General features: G+C 41.8%; 1 protein-coding gene across 2 annotated transcripts in view; it reads left to right on the top strand.

Annotated features, from left to right (window-relative positions):
- Positions 1-803: 803 nt before the first annotated feature.
- apba2b (amyloid beta (A4) precursor protein-binding, family A, member 2b) overlaps positions 804-20,626 on the top strand; it is a 72,980-nt gene continuing 53,157 nt past the window's right edge. Inside the window, exon 1 of one of the 2 annotated variants that reach the window (XM_021607169.2) lies at positions 804-1,055. The gene's annotated coding sequence lies outside the window, so the exon portion shown is untranslated. The remainder of the gene's footprint in view (positions 1,056-20,626) is intronic. The other variant, XM_036980661.1, reaches the window with a different exon arrangement.

The raw sequence follows: 20,626 nt of genomic DNA on the forward strand, positions 1-20,626 counted from the left end.
TTGACCTCAGGTATCCACACTGGAAGCCCGCGGTAGGGGAAGCGGGGGAATCTATCAAATAGCGCACCCCTAACTTTGTACAGTATTAATGCAATGAGAAAAATTAGTCACACTACGAAATGCTACCAAATAAACCACAATTCATAATACTGTGAATATATAGTTTCACAGACATAATGTTGCATTTTTTTCTGGTTTGTGCAAAATTGTTAATAATATAAAACCAGTCTGCACACCACCAAGGTCAATTGATTTAGTCTTGACTCTTGGTTGACAGTGTTGGGGGATGGGTAATGTATTGATGCTCTAGTGCCAGAAACAAATGTGTTGATTTATTTGTCTTTGTTACTTATTTTTGATATTTATGAGTCTTATTTTTGTGTATATTTTTATAGTTACATGGTTTTAAATGTTATGGTTATTTATTTGTGTTCCAAATGTCTGAATAAAAATTACATTTAATGCAGAATGGTGCTTTTGGGGGCGGGGGCGCCCTGAAGGTGGGGTTCGCCCAAGGAGCCATACAAGCTAGAACCGCCACTGCATGAAAGTGATTTCAAAAGTGCAGAAAATATGATTGAGGTTTTCTTTCTCTCGTCCATGCATGATTTATGTTAGGCTAAACGCAAATCTATAGCCAATTAACTGTGACCAACAAAAAATAAATAGGATGGCCAATTATGTTTCGTATCATGGGTCGCACTGCACTCTTTTGTAAACCAATATTTTTTTCTCTCCATTATCTTTTCATTCTCGGTGACTGGGTGGGGTTCGAGTCTATCGCCTCTGGTTGCCGCGACTCCACCGTAACGACCGGAGAAACACAAGTGTTTCACAAACTCTGTGGGAAACCCAATGGGGAGAACTGCAGTGGGGTCTTTATACACGTTCCGGGGCCGCTTCAACTGGTACTTCTATTTTTCAGATTCCGGGGCTGGTCGCTTTCTCTCGATGTAATCTGATCCCGTGCAAGTGTCTTGGAAGCATCATCAGCTTTCACAATTCTGAAAGGGAGGTGACTTGAGCGACCGAAGAACTAACGTTGAATTCAGCAGGTAAGATAGTGTGACCTTCATTTATCTATAAAGAAATGCTTGATTTATCATTACCGGTGTGTCGAAAAGAAAGGTGTTTTTTGGTCCATTATTCCTAGAGCATCTTTTGAAGACAGCAGACAGCAACCATGGCATAGGCTCATCATCTGCAACTAGCTCATTCACCAATATGGATTTTTAACCGCCTGTTCGACACACTTTTAATGCGGGTAAATGTGTCTAATTATCCAATACACACTGCATTCTCATTTGCTTGAATGCTGGGAATATAAATCTACTCTGAACAAATGTATTGTCAAAATTGTATCTGAGTATATGGAGAAAAACATTCTGTGGCCACATCTACTTCAGATGTTGTCATAATTGTAGCAGGCTGTGCAATAAAGTACCCTAGCCATTGATACATCTTGAAAAAAGTATTTTGTTGACTTGTGTAATTGTAAAGTGATCTATGTCCTCTCACTCACACATACCAGCTCCATAATCATGAACAAAAAATGGACTGCTAATGAAAACTGTCTGCTTTTGATGCTCTTGGGGTTGTTTTCCTTTGTCTGTTGTGTACCACTCGGTCCCAGAACTAGCCATACAAGAGGACAGAGCAGACAGCACACTCACTGTAATTGTTTTTGGTGTGTTGTTCTATAGAAACTCAAGGAGACATGTCAGGGTTGGTAAGCTCAGTGGAGTCAACTCATGTCCGGTCTGTCTGATGCTGCTGCATATTGAAAGAAATTTATTTGAAAGCCTACATAAAAGCAAGCCCAACTAAATCTGAAATTGGCCTTTAAATTAGACCAAACCATGCTCTGATTACATTTTGATTGTCCTTTAGTCAGGCTTGGTAGGAATTATAACTGCTTCAAGACTGTTGAATTGTGAGATGACAGCTTGATGACAGCATGTTTGGAATTTTTGCCTTAGGGGTTTGATGTCAGTCTTAGCTCAATACACATTTTAATGAAGGCCTTGATGTTTTTTTCATATACACTATATATACAAAAATATGTGGACACCCCTTCAAATTACTGGATTTGTCTATTTCAGCCACACCTGTTGCTGACAGGTGCATACAATCGAGCACACAGCCATACAATCTCCATAGTAAAAAATTGCAGTAGAATGGCCTTACTGAAAAGCTCAGTGACTTTCAACATGGCACCATCATAGGATGCCACCTTTCCAACAAGTCAGTTTGTCAAATTTCTGACCTGCTAGAGCTGCCCCGGTCAACTGTAAGTGGTGTTATTGTGAAGTGGAAACGTCTAAGAGCAACAATGGCTCAGTTGAAGTGGTAGGCCACACAAGCTCACAGAACGGAACTGCAGAGTGCTGAAGCGCCTAGCGCGTAAACATCTTCTGTCCTCGGTTGCAACACTGAATACCGAGTTCCAAACTGCCTCTGGAAGCAATGTCCGCACAATAACTATTCGATGGGAGCTTCATGAAATGGGTTTCTGTGGCCGAGCAGCTGCATACAAGCCTAAGATCAACGGGCAATGCCAAGCGTCGAATGGAATGGTGTCAAGCTCGCCGCTATTGGACTCTGGAGCAGTGGAAACGTTCTCTGGAGTGATGAATCACGCTTTATCACCGACGGACAAATCTGGGTTTGGCGGATGCCAGGAGAACACTACCTGCCCCAATGCATAGTGCCATCTGTAAAGTTTGGTGGAGAAGGAATAATGGTCTGGGGCTGTTTTTCATGGTTTGTGCTAGGCCCCTTAGTTCCAGTGCGGGGAAATCGTAACGCTACAACATACGACATTCTAGACGATTCTGTGCTTCCAAATTTGTGGCAACAGTTTGGGGAAGGCCCTTTCCTATTTCAGCATGACAATGCCCCCATGCACAAAGCGAGGTCCATACAGAAATGGTTTGTCGAGATTGGTGTGGAAGAACTTGACTGGCCTGCACAGAGCCCTGACTTCAATCCCATCAAACACCTTTGGGATGAATTGGAATGCCGACTACGAGCCAGGACTAATCGCCCAACATCTGTGCTCAACCACACTAAAGTTCTTGTGGTTGAATGGAAGCAAGTCCCCGCAGCAATGTTCTGACATCTAGACATTCCCAGAAGAAGGGAGGCTGTTATAGCAGCAAAGAGGGGACCAACTCCATATTAATGTCCCATGATTTTGGAATGAGATGTTCGACGAGCAGGTGTCCACATACCTTTGGTCATGTTGTGTATCTTGCTTTCCGGATGACTGTAAATTAGATTACAGGAAAATGACTGATTTTAAAGATGAATAAATACCAACATTTTTTGGGTTGTTTTACATAATACCCACTGTGCGCACAATGGTTGAATCAACGTGGTTTCCACATTTCAATGTAATTACGTTGAACTAACGTGGAATAGACATTGAATTAACGTCTGTGCCCAAATAACATTTGCGTGATAATACTTGCACACCTATTGTGACGTTACATTCACATTTGGAAATTCTACTTAGTAAATGGCCATTCTGTCCTAGAGCAGGTGTCCGGTTTTAAAATGGCCCGCTGGGGGAAGGTGTGCGGCTCTGGAGGCACCTCGGTCCCCAGCAGGTGGGCTCACTCCGTGCCCGAGACCAGCTTCACGTTCTGACTGGCAGGCGCCTGGCGGCCCGCCTTCTCCTGACCCTCTCCCCTCTCCCAGCCGTCAGAGAGGGTGCCCCTCTGCTCGTTCCTGTTTTATGTGTGCCACAGGAGCTGAAGGACAAACACTGTGTCGCAGCAGCCTGCTGGGATGCTATTCATGCAGCAGCAGGAGAATTCTAAATTGGACTCTTGCGGACGAGAGAGAGCCAAGAGAGAGGTTGTACTTGGGCATCTTGTTTCCCTTCTGCTCAGGCTGATGATTATTATGACTGGGACAAGCGAATCAGCTAAGGCTTGATCTCTGTTTTTTCAGATAAATGGCTATTCCTATATTTACAGCATTATACTGTACACTTAATCAAGATAAGATAATTCGATTCGGCTGTGGTCCTGTGAATGACAGACGCAAGCTACGTCTTCATAGTAGCCTAATTCAAATGTTATGTTTGAACAGAACCGTTTTCACCTCAAAAGCTACTGTCACAGACAGCTGTTTATGATGTATGATGTGTCCTTTCATTTCTTTGCAAGCCAGTCATGTAGGCTACTGATGTCCAAGGCCAGTCAGTTGCCCCCTGGCGGGTTGTGTCCAAGATAAGATGTGTTGAAGGTTGGAGAACTCTCTCTACTGCCTCTTGTGGTGCTTCTAGACACGTCTCTCAGCCTGCAACGCTCCCAAGGAAATCAGTTTGAGAGTTGATTAATGTAGGAATGTAGGTTTGAGAGATGACAATTACTACCCCAGTTATTGCATGGTATTACTGTCTGGAACAGTAGTGTATTTTTGTAGCAGTACAAATGGAAACCTTTATCAGTAGCTTTTCTGTTTTCAGACCATTTAAAATGTCATATGCTATCTCAAAATAAATAAACTACTGCTCAGAAGTCATTTGGTTTAAAACAGTCTTTGTGATCAGATTTTTAGATAGCAATCCTGGTGAACCATTTTTTGTGATTTGTAACCTGGCTCAGAAAGTAGCAAAAAATATGTTTTTTATATTTGACACACAGACACCTCAATCAAATTTATTTATGAAGCCCTTTTTACATCAGCCGATGTCACAGTGCTATACAGAATCCCAGCCTAAAACCCCAAAGAGCAAGCAATGCAGATGTAGAAGCACGGTGGCTAGGAAAACCTCCCTACCAAAGGCAGGAACCTAGGAAGAAACCTAGAGAGGAACCAGGCTCTGAGGGGTGGCCAGTCCTCTTCTGGCTGTGCCGGGTGGAGATTATAACAGTACATGGCCAAGATGTTCAAACGTTCACAGATGACTAGCAGGGTCAAATAATAATAATCACAGTGGTTGTAGAGGGTGCAACAGGTCAGCACCTCAGGAGTAAATGTCAGTTGGCTTTCCATAGACGAGCATTCAGAGATAGAGATAACAGGTGCTGTAGAGGAGCGAGTGGAAAACAGCAGTTCCGGGACAAGGCAGCATGTCCGGTGAACAGGTAATTGTTCCATAGCCGCAGGCAGAACGGTTGAAACGGTAGCTGCAGCACGACCCGGCGGACTAGGGACAGCAAGGAGTCATCAGGACAGGTAGTCCTGAGGCATGGTCCCAGGTCCTCCGGGAGAGGAGAGAGAGATAATTAAATTCACACAGGACAAATACCCCAGATATAACAGACTGACCCTAGCCCCCGACAACTATTGTAGCATAAATACTGGAGGCTGAGGCAGGAGGGGGTCGGGAGACACTGTGGACCCGCCCGACGATACCCCCGGACAGGGCCTAGCAGGCAGGATATAAACCCACCCACTTTGCCAAAGCACAGTCCCCACACCACTAGGGGGATATCTTCAAACCACCAACTTACTACCCTGAGACAAGGCTGAGGATAGCCTACGAAGATCTCCCCCACGGCACGAACCAGAAGGGGTGGCGCCAACACGGACAGGAAGATCACGTCAGTGACTCAACCCACTCAAGTGACGCACCCCTCCTAGGGACGGCATGCAAGAGCACCAGTAAGCCAGTGACTCAGCCCCCAGTAATAGACACCTCTGTGTGAATTGTCTGTGAGCTGACGTTTTAAACCTGTGGTAATGTTCCTTTAGTACAGGATGTTAACCCTGCAGGAGAGCTGTCAGCCGTGTGCTATGACTGTGTTATGAGAGATGTGGCTGTGAATTTGGGATGAGGAGAGTATAGTCAGAGGCTACTCTGGCATCTCGTGGCATTGTGACAGCTTTTTACACTCTAAAACATCCCTGTATGGCCCCATGTATTTCCTTCCTTTCAGAATAGCTGAACTGTTTAGGGGGATTCCATTACATGGGCACTTTGTGTAGTTGCTTGTCCACAGTTTCAAATGTTCTTGAATTTCATGGGATTGGTGTGGGCTTTCAATTGCCAGGATGGTTGTATGTATGTCATCAGGACGTGTATGTTGGAAAGGGGATTTTCGTGTTTTCTTGAAGTCGTTGCATCACAGGGACAAGCTGTGTGATTACAATCTTTCATGTTTTTAAAAAACATTTTGCTGCATTTTGCTGGGGATTTCCGTCAACATCGAGCCCACCCTTAGTCATACCATGCTGTGTGATGGCTTCAGAATACTCTGCTCCTTCGCTATCTCAGTCTAATGCTTAAATTGAACAGAGAAATACAACTTTGGAAAATAATTTAAAGAACTCAAAGTAGGATTATTTTTCATTTATTCAGAATTGTTCATTCAAAAACTGAAGCTTGTGGCTATATATTTGTCTTGAGGCACTGATGTTCATTAATATAAAAGCGAAGTTAAAAACAGCAAGTCATCAGGCGTTTTTTTTTAAATGCTCTAGGGGTTAGTGAGTGATGATGGCAGCCACCATTATGCCCTGCTAGGAAGATTAGGTAATTAGCAGGGCCACCTGACCTACCTGCTGTGGAGGGATGGGAGGGACGCCGGTTCCGTATTTTTAGACACCGCATTTACCCTTCCTTACCCACCAGGTGTTCAGTTAGCACGGTCTAGTCTAATGAATGATGGGGCTCTTCAAGGGAAAATCCTTTCTCGGTCCACATAGAGGTTTGATTGTTCAATCAAAGTCATACCAGGAAGGATGACTTAGTACCAAGTCGTGATATCTGAGACTAGAGGTCTCCCCTCCAGATCTTTTACTTTGTGTTGAGGACAGAGAGGGCCCAAGGCAGTCAAGGCTGGCTTGGTTAGTGGCATATTGATTCGACACCCTTCTCGTTGATCATTTGTAACCATCATCCTTCAAAATCCGACGCCTTCTTTAAAGTGTGCTGTTTATCTGCAGGGATGAGAAATGAGGAGCACTCTGGTATTCAGCCTTTGAGGGTTTCATAGCTAGGGTGGAAAGCCGTTTGATGTGCGCTGAGCAGTTTCCTGGCAGAGGGAAAACTGAGAGAGCCAGCCCCCCCGCCTGTGAATAACTCCCACAGTGTGTGTGACTCATATCGGTCTCTTGTAGAGAGCATGTTCCTCCTCATGCTCCTGCTCCTCTGTCAATAACCGCTGTACACTGCTTGCCTGCCACAGTTATTTCCCTTCCGTCTGTTGCTGGCGTCACACTGAACGCAATCACGCCCACCTGCTCTGCCCGACCCGCCCGGCCGAGTGTGAAGTATGAACGGTGCTGTGTGCTGCTGGAGGAGATTTGGTCTGTCTCATCAGTGACCTCTAGCCCTGGTGGATGACCCAGATGAAATGGTTTTCAGCTATGAGAGATGTGGATGTCTGACAGTCCTCATATACCAGGAGGGCATTGGGTCATATAGGCTTTGCTGAGTGTGCTGATTGAATGCTGAGACATTTATTTCAGTGTTTAAGGGCCAAGGCTACCAGGACATGGCACTTTTAATCTTTAGAGCATCGAGGGTATGCCATACACCTGGAGAGAGTCACACACTGTGTGGAGTGAGAAAATAGACGAGCGTCTATTTTACGTAGGCTATGTATTGTACCAATTTGAAACCCTTACTAAATTATAATCTTAAAGAGTTAGTTAATTATTTCTGAAGTGCATTTCTATTTTTTATGTAAATGGCGTGTTATACAGTAGAAGAGTGTAGAAATTGTGTTATACACTAGAAATCATCACTTGTTTTTTGAGAAACTTACCCCAGCCGCGATAGACTTCCTCGTCGCTCATTGTGCAGTGTGGGGGTGCACAAAAAACACCCAAATACTGCAAGTTCTTTTAGAAACGGACACACTGTCAGTATATCGATGTAGGTCTTTAGATGTTGTACACATGACATTGTTTCCCTACTGAACCTTATCCTCGAGGCTATATTCCACTTTGTGTGACTTGAGCTGTTTCCCCTACCCAGCTGGGTCATTCTCCGTGTAGCATGCTGCTAGAGTGGACGGGGGAGTTATTGCTTGAGTTGCAACAGGATAAAAACAAAACTATAACGGGTAAAGTTCTGAATGACACAATTTCATGTGTACAACGTCTAAAGACCTGCATCACTATAAAGTGTCTTTCTAAAATAACGTTTTTGGTGCGTTCTTGTTTTTCAACGCCCCCACAATGCACAAGGAGCAACGAGGAAGTCTATTGCGACTGGGGTAAGTTTCTCAAAAACAAATGACATCGCCGAAAAGGTGTTTGTACCCTTCTATAACATGCCATTTAGTGAACCAGCCCATTAACTCCATTTAACATGTTAACTACAGTACATTATAGGGCTGACACAGTTACCGTATAACCGTCAGTTATGGAGAAGACTGTCATGATTTTTGACCGCGTCACAACCCTAGCACATTATATTATTTGCTGGTTTTATCGACAAGTATATCTGTGTCATGTAGGCGGAACGAATGCTTCTGTTGAGTTATCTGAGCTTTAAGGAGCCCTGATTCAAATCTCTAGACATTATGTCAATGGCGAGCTGGTGTCTCTCAGAATCAATGAGGTGATATCTGCATGTCATTTCCAGATCCCAGGACATTAGCATTTAAATGAACTAAACCCAATTACACAGACTTTCAGAGGCTGAATGGAGCCACCTTTTGGAAAAAGAAAAATTGGCAACAAAGAAAAACCTTGAAGCCCCTAGAGAAAGCCCCATTCACGCCTGTATAAATCATGGGTGGCACTAAAGGAAAGCTTATTAACACCCCAAGAGGGAGGCAAGGAGAATTCTCCTGTGCCTTCAAAACACCTTCAAATTGAGCAAAGCGTGGAACTAAAAGCATGCAGATCAACAATCCATATTACTCTTTCATCTCGGTTCGATTCTTTCTTTTGTAAAGTAACTGGGGGGCTGTAGCCTAGAGAGGCCTCATTTATCATTAGTAGTGACGGCAGCTTTGTGACAAGTGTGAGAAAAACTTTAGCTTCTGCATACATCCAGTCTGAAAGTCCCTGTTATCTACATACTCTTGTTTCTCATAGTAGTTAGCATGTATGTCTGCTTCTATTTGTCCTTGGGAATTTGTAGGCCTACAGTATGTAGTATACTAGGCTATTACATTCTATGTAGGTGGGCATAGTGAGGTTGCAGGTGTGTGTGTGTGACCTTGCTATACCTACAGTGCCTTGCGAAAGTATTCGGCCCCCTTGAACTTTAAAGCCGGATTTGGATACAAAAAGATTTCCCAAGCTTTAAACATCCCAAGGAGCACTGTGCAAGCGATAATATTGAAATGGAAGGAGTATCAGACCACTGTAAATCTACCAAGACCTGGCCGTCCCTCTAAACTTTCAGCTCATACAAGGAGAAGACTGATCAGAGATGCAGCCAAGAGGCCCATGATCACTCTGGATGAACTGCGGAGATCTACAGCTGAGGTGGGAGACTCTGTCCATAGGGCAACAATCAGTCGTATATTGCACAAATCTGGCCTTTATGGAAGAGTGGCAAGAAGAAAGCCATTTCTTAAAGATATCCATAAAAAGTGTCGTTTATAGTTTGCCACAAGCCACCTGGGGGAGACACCAAACATGTGGAAGAAGGTGCTCTGGTCAGATGAAACCAAAATTGAACTTTTTGGCAACAATGCAAAACGTTATGTTTGGCGTAAAAGCAACACAGCTGAACACACCATCCCCACTGTCAAACATGGTGGTGGCAGCATCATGGTTTGGGCCTGCTTTTCTTCAGCAGGGACAGGGAAGATGGTTAAAATTGATGGGAAGATGGATGGAGCCAAATACAGGACCATTCTGGAAGAAAACCTGATGGAGTCTGCAAAAGACCTGAGACTGGGACGGAGATTTGTCTTCCAACAAGACAATGATCCAAAACATAAAGCAAAATCTACAATGGAATGGTTCAAAAATAAACATATCAAGGTGTTAGAATGGCCAAGTCAAAGTCCAGACCTGAATCCAATCGAGAATCTGTGGAAAGAACTGAAAACTGCTGTTCACAAATGCTCTCCATCCAACCTCACTGAGCTCGAGCTGTTTTGCAAGGAGGAATGGGAAAAAATGTCAGTCTCTCGATGTGCAAAACTGATAGAGACATACCCCAAGCGACATACAGCTGTAATCGAAGCAAAAGGTGGCGCTACAAAGTATTAACTTAAGGGGGCTGAATAATTTTGCACGCCCAATTTTTCAGTTTTTGATTTGTTAAAAAAGTTTGAAATATCCAATAAATGTCGTTCCACTTCATGATTGTGTCCCACTTGTTGTTGATTCTTCACAAAAAAATACAGTTATATCTTTATGTTTGAAGCCTGAAATGTGGAAAAAGGTCGCAAAGTTCAAGGGGGCCGAATACTTTCGCAAGGCACTGTATTTCCAGTCGTCCTGTACATTGCTGCAGTGGTGGAAAAACTACCCAATTGTCATACTTGAGTAAAAGTAAAGATACCTTTTAATAGAAAAGGACTCATAAGTGAGTCACCCAGTAAAATACTACTTGAGTAAAAGTCTGAAAGTATTTGGTTTTAAATATACTTAAGTATCAAAAGTAAATGTAACAGTATGAATAATTTCAAATTCCTTTCATAAAGCAAACCAGACTGCACCATTTTTAGGCAGGGGCACACTCCAACACTCAGACATCATTTACAAATGAAGCATTTGTGTTTAGTGAGTCCACCAGATCAGAGGTAGTAGGGAAGACCAGGGATGTTCTCTTGATAAGTGTGTGAATTGGACCATTTTCTTGTCCTGCTAAGCATTCAAAATGTATGGAAGCATTTTTTGTTGTCAGGGAAAATGTATGGAGTAAAAAGTACATTTTCATTAGGAATGTAGTGAAGTAAAAGTAAAAGTTGTCACAAATATAAATAGTAGAGTAAAGTACACACACCCCAAAAAACGACTTAAGTTGTATTTTTACTTAAGTACTTCACCGCTGGTTGTGGGTCAACAAAGCCCACCTTCGTCTTTGTGCTTCCTATGTTGTCATTATTCCTACTTTTGGCTTGACTGTATTCAGTGGACCTGCTCATTAGCCGCTGTGTTTCTGGGAGGATTGCATGACATTAACATTTAGATGGAGAGAGGGCTCCGGCTATCTGCTACAATACACTGCCACACACCTGGATTGCTCTCTCTCTCTCTACAGCAGCCATGAAAACATTTACTTATTTTAAGTTTTGATTTAACATTGATACGTTACACAGCAAAGGGCTAGCCTGCAATTGAATTTGATGTGTATCTAAAAAACTGCAGTAGCTCTTGTATCTATGGCAGTTTGAGACATTTCGAATGATGGTTAATCAATGCCATGATGGATTTAATTTAGAAACACCAGCTGAGGGAGTTTGATCTATGGCATAGAGAGAGAGAGAGCGAGCGAGACTTGGGGCTCGTCTGAAGTCGGTACAGCCGATCTGCCCACCTGTTTGTAGCGTTTGGGCTACACACCAATATGACCCTTCCGTATAAAGGTGGGACTCTCACGGACATGTCGTTTTTTAAACTTTAAGATGCACAAAGGCCTCACAAGACTCGTCTGAAGGTCCCCTGGTACCAGTTAAAAAAAAACACACAAAAAACAATTTACATCTGGAAGTACAGTGCATTTGGAAAGTATTCAAACCCCTTTACTTTTTCCACAGTTACATTACAGCCTTATTCTAAAATGGATTTTAGAAATGTTTGCAAATGTAAATGTTTTATTTGACTGAAATATCATATTTACATAACTATTTCGACCCTTTACTCAGTACTTTGTTGAAGCACCTTTGGCAGCGATTACAGCCTCAAGTCTTCTTGGGTATGACGCTACAAGCTTGGCACACCTGTATTTGGGGAGTTTCTCCCATTCTTCTCTGCAGATCCTCTCAAGCTCTGTCAGGTTGGATGGGGAGCGTCGCTGCACAGCTATTTTCATGTCCTTCCGTCTACTCCATCCTGGCTTAGACTCTTTTAAAGGATATAGATGTATATTTCATGTGAGGACACTGTGCTGCTGCCTTCAAATAGAATCCAATTTAGTTTGATATCTTTCAAAACCATCAGAGAGAAAGCTAGGGTGGGAGAGAAAGAGAGGGATGAAGATTGAGTAAGCGAGAGGAGGGAGGAGGGGGGGGCAAGCCTTCACAAGACAGACTGCCAGTATGGACTAAGCTCCTCAGACATCTAGCCCTTACATCCATTTGAATGTGATCTGTTATATCTGGGTAGTGATGGCATAGCTAGAAATATGTAGACATTTTGTTTGACCAAATATTTCAGAGATTTCATTTGTGCTAGGTATCATAGTACAAAACGTGATGAAACATGAATGTACATTTTTTGCTTCGTCAATAGTCCTGCTTATGAAGTGCACCTTGTTATCTGTATGCTGTTCAGCACCTTGGACAGTTCCTTTCTGGAGTCAGTTGTAAACACATTGTGTTGTATCTGATATCCTGGTGGAACAGCTGCTTTGAACTATAGTCTGGTGAAATATCATTAGGTTCCTCACTGGGACAATGGGCAGACAGATTTCCCCTGAATTGTCACACAGATGGAATGTCACATGTTGAAGGATGACAAACAGCAGACACATCAAAACCCCAGATGACATTAGGGGTCCTGATATGGGAAAGGGGGATACCTAGTCAGTTGTACATCTGAATGCATTCAACTGAAATGTGTCTTCCGCATTTAACCCAACCCCTGTGAATCGACATCCACCTCTTCGGCGCCCGGGGAACAGTGGGTTAACTGCCTTTCCTCAGATTCATTCGTTGTAATGACTAGGGTTAAAACACTCCTATCAGAGTATGTAATGGCAAAGGGGATGTAATGGTAGAGTAGAAACAAAGATGGATGATAACAAATATGCACAAATGTTTATTTTTATGTTAACTCTGCATCACATCAAATTGATGTATTCCATCTCTGTTAAGTTTTGACTGAACAAATGTTATGCATTTATTTTTCTACTGTACGTATCTGACGTGTCGCTGTGGTTGGGAATAAATTAATATCAATTGAAAAGTCTGACATGCCTCTGTCTTTCTCGCAGAAGTAATTTATTTTTGACAACATTTAAAAAATATAGGATTCTACTTTAGTAGGGGTTTTAGGTCTGACTTAAGTTGGGGCGGCAGGGTAGCCTAGATGTTAGAGCGTTGGACTAGTAACCGGAAGGTTGCAAGTTCAAATCCCCGAGCTGACAAGGTACAAATCTGTCGTTCTGCCCCTGAACAGGCAGTTTAACCTACTGCCGTCATTGAAAATAAGAATTTGTTCTTAACTGACTTGCCTAGTTAAATAAATAAAGTGCCTCAGCCAATGTTATTCTCTCTCTCCTGCTCAGAAGTCTCACTGAGAGGCAACACAGAGTCTCAGCTTCGCTTGCGGTGCTGTAATTTATATGAGTTAGCAAACTCTGCTGACTAATAGAGGGGGAGACAGGAGGGTAGAGCTGACACAGAACTGTCTTCTGTGCTGAAGTAAGAGTTGAAATATGAGGACGACAAAGGATGAGTGTTGAACAAGAAAAGTGGCACTTCTTGACTGGGCATTCTTCGTAGTGCTCCTTAGTATCCAAATCACAACATCAGAATAACCTTGCTTTGTTTTTGCCATGGTGAAGATGCCAGCTCATGCATTCTAATGAAGGAATTAAGAGAAGGCGTTTTGAAGGGAAGAGCTGGTGACTGAAATAATATTACAAGCTCTAGTGTCAGCACTTACAGCATTGAACTTACCCGACCTGTATGTCACCCCTGGTTTAATTCTGATCACATTTGCTCGAGCAAGATGTTAATAGCCAGCCTCTAACCTCTATAATGTCTTACCTGGTGTCGCAGAGTCATACTGCCTGGCCATGTATATACCGTAGTGCCCAGGCTAAGGGGAATACATCTAGAGGTGAATGCGTACTATTTTGACAGATAACCGTGTGTTTATCATAGTTCTTGCCTCAATCCCTTTAATTTCCTTTCCCGCTGATTGCTGCCGATTTATGTGTCTACAATATAGAGAAGAGTCCAATGATTGCTTTGGGATGCAAGGGCAAGGCATCTCAGGAGGTGGGAAACCTTGTAAAAAGGTTGATGGGGTGTAAAGTGGCATTGGAAAAGCTTAGCAATCCTTTTAAAATGAATCGTCTGCTGTAAGGGAGAGGTTAGAGGAGATCGATGGAATAGATTTCCTTCTGGACCTCACCTGGTGTGTTTGTGTGTGTGTGTGTGTGCATTCCTCTGGACTGCAGAGATGTCTATGTTCTGAGTCAGGCCTTATGTAGAGTATAGTTGACTTTCACTTATTCATCCATTTAGAATGGAGAATATTTCTGTGCATGCATAGCAATTGAAGCCCTGTGTGTGTAATTAATGATGGCTGATTGCATATGTTCCTGTGATTTGTTTGAAGAATCTAATGGAGTGGACTAAGTGTTATGGCAGAGATCAACGAGCATAGAGGATGTGTAATGTAACATTAATGGATGTCAGCTCCTGGCATATGATTCAGCTAAGAGGAGTTATTGGCAGACAGCAGTGTGCTCCTCAATGTCTTATCTCCTAGAGGTGTCACCCACAACGCAGCCTATTGTAGGGACTTAACATTGTCTGCAGAACACTGGTAGAGGATCAACACAACCTCTCTCACCTTTAACAAAACGGATAAGAAGGGCAAATACACTACACTGTTAGCACACACTGAGAAGCTACTACACCGACTCATACTACAGTCATCACTTCCTAAGGACAATATATGATATGTTCAACCATGTACAGATGTAGAATCTTAATTTGAGCCAGTTTGCTGCAACAGGAAATTTGGAAACAGGTGAAACATAGGGATGGGCGATTATGGTTCAAACTTATGGACAACTCATATATATATAAGAAATCTCTAGATAAGCATGGTTTTACAATTAAAGTTAATATACACTGCATTTCAAACAGTCAGCAATAATCTAATGAATTCAGGGCTTGTGAAGTTATACCTAGGCTAAATATAAGACTTCTACAACCACAAGACCCACTAATAATTGCATTATTTTATCAAAATAGTTTAACCTGCTTTTTTTGTTGTTGCAATAATCAATGATCTGGCTTTCAAGTCTGTCTATGAAAATGCCCCTTTTGGTTATAAATGTAATTAGAACCATGCATAATGCACATTAACTAATAATGACTAACTTCTTCTAGCAGGCATTAGGCTATAGAGAATGAACACAGGTCTCATCAACAATCTCTCAAACCCACGTGCTAGTGATTAGCCAGCCAATCTTATATATTTCAACATCAAGTTTAGCCAATTTTGATCTATTTGCTAGCTAACAAGTTTGAACAGTTGAATTGTTATGAACACACCCTTCTGTCTGTCTCCAACTGTTTGAAAAGCATGTTAGCCTGTCCACTTTTGTTCAGATGTTGAAATCAAGTGGTTTACCTTATTTCTCAGAATGAGAATAAGTTGCCAATGCCTTATAATTGTGTTTTATGCTTATTGCACATTTATAAAACAGACTAGACAGCTAGTATAACAGTATTTGGCTAAAATGCTGCTAGCGGTACCCTAATGCCGCGCGCGACAAACTGAACATACATTTTCCAGAAGCAATGTTCATTGATACCCTTGTTTTAGTAGTATCTGCTCTGCATGCAATTTGATAGTTGAAAAGGGTATCGTTAGAAAAGTTATCTTCTCTAGTACAGTAAAATGTATCGATGTGTTTTGGTGTCCATATGACCGATTCTGCAAATGAGAGTAGCGAGTTGAAACAGCTTGTTCAGAGAGGATGACGTGATCATTCAACTTGTTGGCGTGAGAGGCAAGGGGAGGGGCTTGATGTGTGTGTAAACCATAGATGAAGTGAAAGGTTTCATTCAGTCCATAAATGAAGCCAAATGCGTTTCTATGGGTTTATTTTAGACCTAGGCTTGTCGCCTGCCTTCATGCCTTTTTAATTATTTTTTTTTACCCTTTATTTAACTAGGCAAGTCAGTTAAGAACTAATTCTTATTTTCAATGATGGCCTAGGAACAGTGGGTTAACAGCCTTGTTCAGGGGCAGAACGACAGATTTGAGACAACAATTTGGGACAACAACTCCCATTGTGAGGGCGGAGAGGTGCATCTCGTCCTTATATACATCTCTGGTGTAAATGAGGAGGTGCACACAGCACAGAAGGATCGAAAGAGACGAGATCAAAAATACAACACGAGAACAAGCGGACATAAACACTCATAAAAACGAAATATAACAAAACCTAGATTCTTGCGATATAAGTGTTTGGAATATCGCGCAAAAACATACATTTTAATTAATCCACTTAATTTGATATCGCCCAGTCCTAGTTAAACAGGTTAATATTGCGGCCTTGACGGAATACCAGGACACCTACTCAGAGCATGCGTTTACCAGCTGGCAAGTGTCTTCACTGACATTTTCAATATCTCCCTGACTCGGTCTGTAAAACGCCAAGGTAACCTGTCTAAATGTCTATCGCCCCATAGCACTCACATCTGTAGCCATGAAACGCTTTGAAAGGTTGGTCATGGCTCACATAAACATCATTATCCCAGACACCCTGGAACCACTCCAATGGTTCCATGGCGCATACCTACATACCTCCGCAACAGATCCACAAATGACGCAATCTCTATTAGAGGTCGATGGATTATGATTTTTAAACGCTGATACAGATTAATCGGCCAATTTTTATTAGTTAATTTGTAATCATGACAATTACAACAATACTGAATGAACACTTATTTTAACTTAATATAATACATCAATAAAATCAATTTAGCCTCAAGTAAATAATGGAACATGTTCAATTTGGTTTAAATAATGCAAAAACAAAGTGTTGGAGAAGAAAGTAAAAGTGCAATATGTGCTATGTAAGAAAGCTAACGTTTCAGTTCCTTCCTCAGAACATAAGAACATATGAAAGCTAGTGGTTCCTTTTAACATGAGTCTTCAATATTCCCAGGTAAGAAGCTTTAGGTTGTAGTTATTATAGGAATTAAAGGACTATTTCCCTCTATACCATTTGTATTTCATTAACCTTTGACTATTGGATGTTCTTATAGGCACTTTAGTATTGCCAGTGTAACAGTGTAGCTTCCGTCCCTCTCCTCGCTCCTCCCTGGGCTCGAACCAGCAACACAACGACAACAGCCACCCTCGAAGCAGCGTTACCCATGCAGAGCAAGGGGAACAACTACTAGAAGGCTCAGAGCGAGAGATGTTTGAAATGCTATTAGCGCGCGCTAACTAGCTAGTCATTTCACTTCGGTTACACCAGCCTCATCTTGGGAGTTGATAGGCTTGAAGTCATAAACAGCGCAATGCTTGACACACAACGAAGAGCTGCTGGCAAAACACACGAAAGTGCTGTTTGAATGAATGTTTACGCGCCTGCTTCTGCCTACCACCGCTCAGTCAGATACTTAGATACTTGTATGCTCAGTCAGATTATATGTAACGCAGGACACGCTAGATAATATCTAGTAATATCAACCATGTGTAGTTAACTAGTGATTGTGATTGATTGTTTTTTATAAGATAAGTTTAATGCTAGCTAGCAACTTACCTTGGCTTACTGCATTCACGTAACACTCTCCTTATGGAGTGCAACGAGAGAGAGGCAGGTCGTTATTGCGTTGGACTAGTTAACTGTAAGGTTGCAAGATTGAATCCCCCGAGCTTACAAGGTGAAAATTTGTCGTTCTGCCCCTGAACAAGGCAGTTAACCCACAGTTCCTAGGCTGTCATTGAAAATAAGAATGTGTTCTTAACTGACTTGCCTAGTTAAATAAAGGTATACAAAATATAAATAAATAAAATCGACAATTCGGCGCCCAAAAATTGTTATGAAAACATGAAATCTCTATTGCACTCCACACTGCCCTTTCCCACTTGGACAAAAGGAACACCTACGTGAGAATGCTGTTCATTGACTACAGCGCAGCGTCAACACCATAGTGCCCTCAACTCATCACTAAGCTAAGGATCCTGGGACTGAACACCTCTCAGATCCTCAAAAAGTTATACAGCTGCACCATTGAGAGCATCTTGACTGGCTGCATCACAGCTTGCTGTGGCAACTGCTTGGCATCCGACCGCAAAGTGCTACAGAGGGTAGTGCGGACTAGAGGTCGACCGATTAAATGGCATGGCCAATTTCAAGTTTTCATAACAAATCGGTAATCGCCATTTTTGGACGCCGATTATGGATGATTACATTGCACTCCACGAGGAGACTGCGTGACCACCTGTTACGCGAGTGCAGCAAGGAGCCAAGGTAAGTTGCTAGCTAACAAACTTATCTTCATAAAAAAACAATCCATCTTAACATAATCACTAGTTAACTACACATGGTTGATGATATTACTAGTTTATCTAGCTTGTCCTGCGTTGCATATAATCAATGCGGTGCCTGTTAATTTATCATTGAATCACAGCCTACTTCGCCAAATGGGTGAGGATTGACAAGCGCATTCGCGAAAAAAAAACACTGTCGTTGCACCAAATGTACCTAACCATAAACATCCACAAGTATATTTTTTTAAACCTGCATATTTAGTTAAAAGAAATTCATGTTACCAGGCAATATTAACTAGGGAAATTGTCACACCTCTTGCGTTCTGTGCAAGCCAAGTCCGGGTATATGCAGCAGTTTGTGCCACCTGGCTCGTTGCGAACTGTGTGAAGACAATTTCTTCTTAACAAAGGCCGTAATTTTCCAGAATTTTACATAATTATGACATGACATTGAAGGTTGTGCAATGTAACAGCAATATTTAGACTTAGGGATGCCAACCGTTTGATAAAACACGGAACGATTCCATATTTCACTGAAAGAATATATGTTTTGTTTCTGGATTTGACCATATTAAAAACCTAAGGCTCGTATTTCTGTGTTTTATTATATTATAATTAAGTCTGATTTGATAGAGCAGTCTGACTGAGCTGTGGTAGGCAGTAGCAGGCTTGTAAGCATTCATTCAAACAGCATTTTCCTGCGTTTGCCATCAGCTCTTCGCAATGCTTGAAGCACAGCGCTGTTTATGACTTCAAGCCTATCAACTCCCGAGATTAGGCTGGCAATACTATAATGCCTATAAGAACATCCAATAGTCAAAGGTATATAAAAAACAAATGCTATAGAGAGAAATAGTCCTATAATAACTACAACCTAAAATGTCTTACCTGGGAATATTGAAGACTCATGTTAAAAAAGATACCACCAGCTTTCATATGTTCATGTTCTGAGAAAGGAACTTAAAACGTTGGCTTTGTTACATGGCACATATTGCACTTTTACTTTCTTCTCCAACACTGTTTTTGCATTATTTAACAATTGAACATGTTTCATTATTTGAGACTAAATTGATTTTATGTATTATATTAAGTTCAAATAAGTGTTCATTCAGTTTTGTTGTAATTGTCATTATTACTATATATACACACAAATAATATAACAACATTGACTGATTGAATCGGTATCGGCTTTTTTTGCTCCTCCAATAATCAGTATCGGCGTTGAAAAATCATAATCAATCAACCTCTAGTGCGGACGGCCCAGTGCGGACGGCCCAGTACATCACTGGGGCCGAGCTCCCAGTGTGTCAGATGAAAGCTCTGAAAGTTGTTAGATTCCAGCCACCCATGTCATAGACTGTTCTTTCTGCTGCCACATGACAAGCAGTACCGATGCACCAAGCCTGGAACTAACAGGACCCTGAACAGCTTCTACCCCCCCCCAAGCCATAAGACTGCTGAATAGTTAGTCCGGGTAGCTATTTGTTTAACTTCTTACGGCTGAAATCCGGGATCGATATGACAACAGCCAGTGAAAGTGCAGGGCGCCTAATTCAAACATAAATCTCATAATTAAAATTCCTCAAACATACAAGTATTATACACCATTTTAAAGATAAACTCTGTTAATCCCACCACAGTGTCCGATTTCAAAAAGGCTTTACGACGAAAGCATACCATGCGATTATGTTAGGTCAGCACCTAGTCACAGAAAATCATAAAGCAAATCATAAAGCAGAAATAGAGAAAATGAATCACTAACCTTTGATGATCGTCATCAGATGACACTCATAGGACTTCATGTTACACAATACATGTATGTTTTTGTTCGATAAAGTTCATATTTCAATCCATAAATCTCAGTTTACATTGGCGCGTTATGTTCAGTAATGTTTTGCTTCCAAAACATCAGTTGATTTTGCAGAGAGCCACATCAATTTACAGAAATACTCATAATAAACATAGATAAAAGATACAAGTGTTATGCATGGAATTCTAGATATACTTCTCCTTAATGCAACCGCTGTGTCAGAGTTCAAAAAAGCAAAAAAACACCATGCAAAAATCTGACAAACAAGCCATACAGATACCCGCCATGTTGTGGAGTCAACAGACGTCAGAAATAGCATTATATATATCCACTTACCTTTGATGATCTTCATCAGAATACACTCCCAGGAATCCCAGTTACACAATAAATGGTTGTTTTGTTCGATAAAGTCCATCATATATGTCCAAATACTTCCTTTTCTTTTTGTTCTCGCGTTTAGTTCACAAATCCAAATTCATGAGGCGCGAGCACTAGGACCAGACGAAAAGTCAAAAAGTTCCCATT

This window comes from Oncorhynchus mykiss, chromosome 6, assembly GCF_013265735.2.
Source record: "Oncorhynchus mykiss isolate Arlee chromosome 6, USDA_OmykA_1.1, whole genome shotgun sequence".
Classification (NCBI taxonomy): Eukaryota; Metazoa; Chordata; class Actinopteri; order Salmoniformes; family Salmonidae; genus Oncorhynchus; species Oncorhynchus mykiss.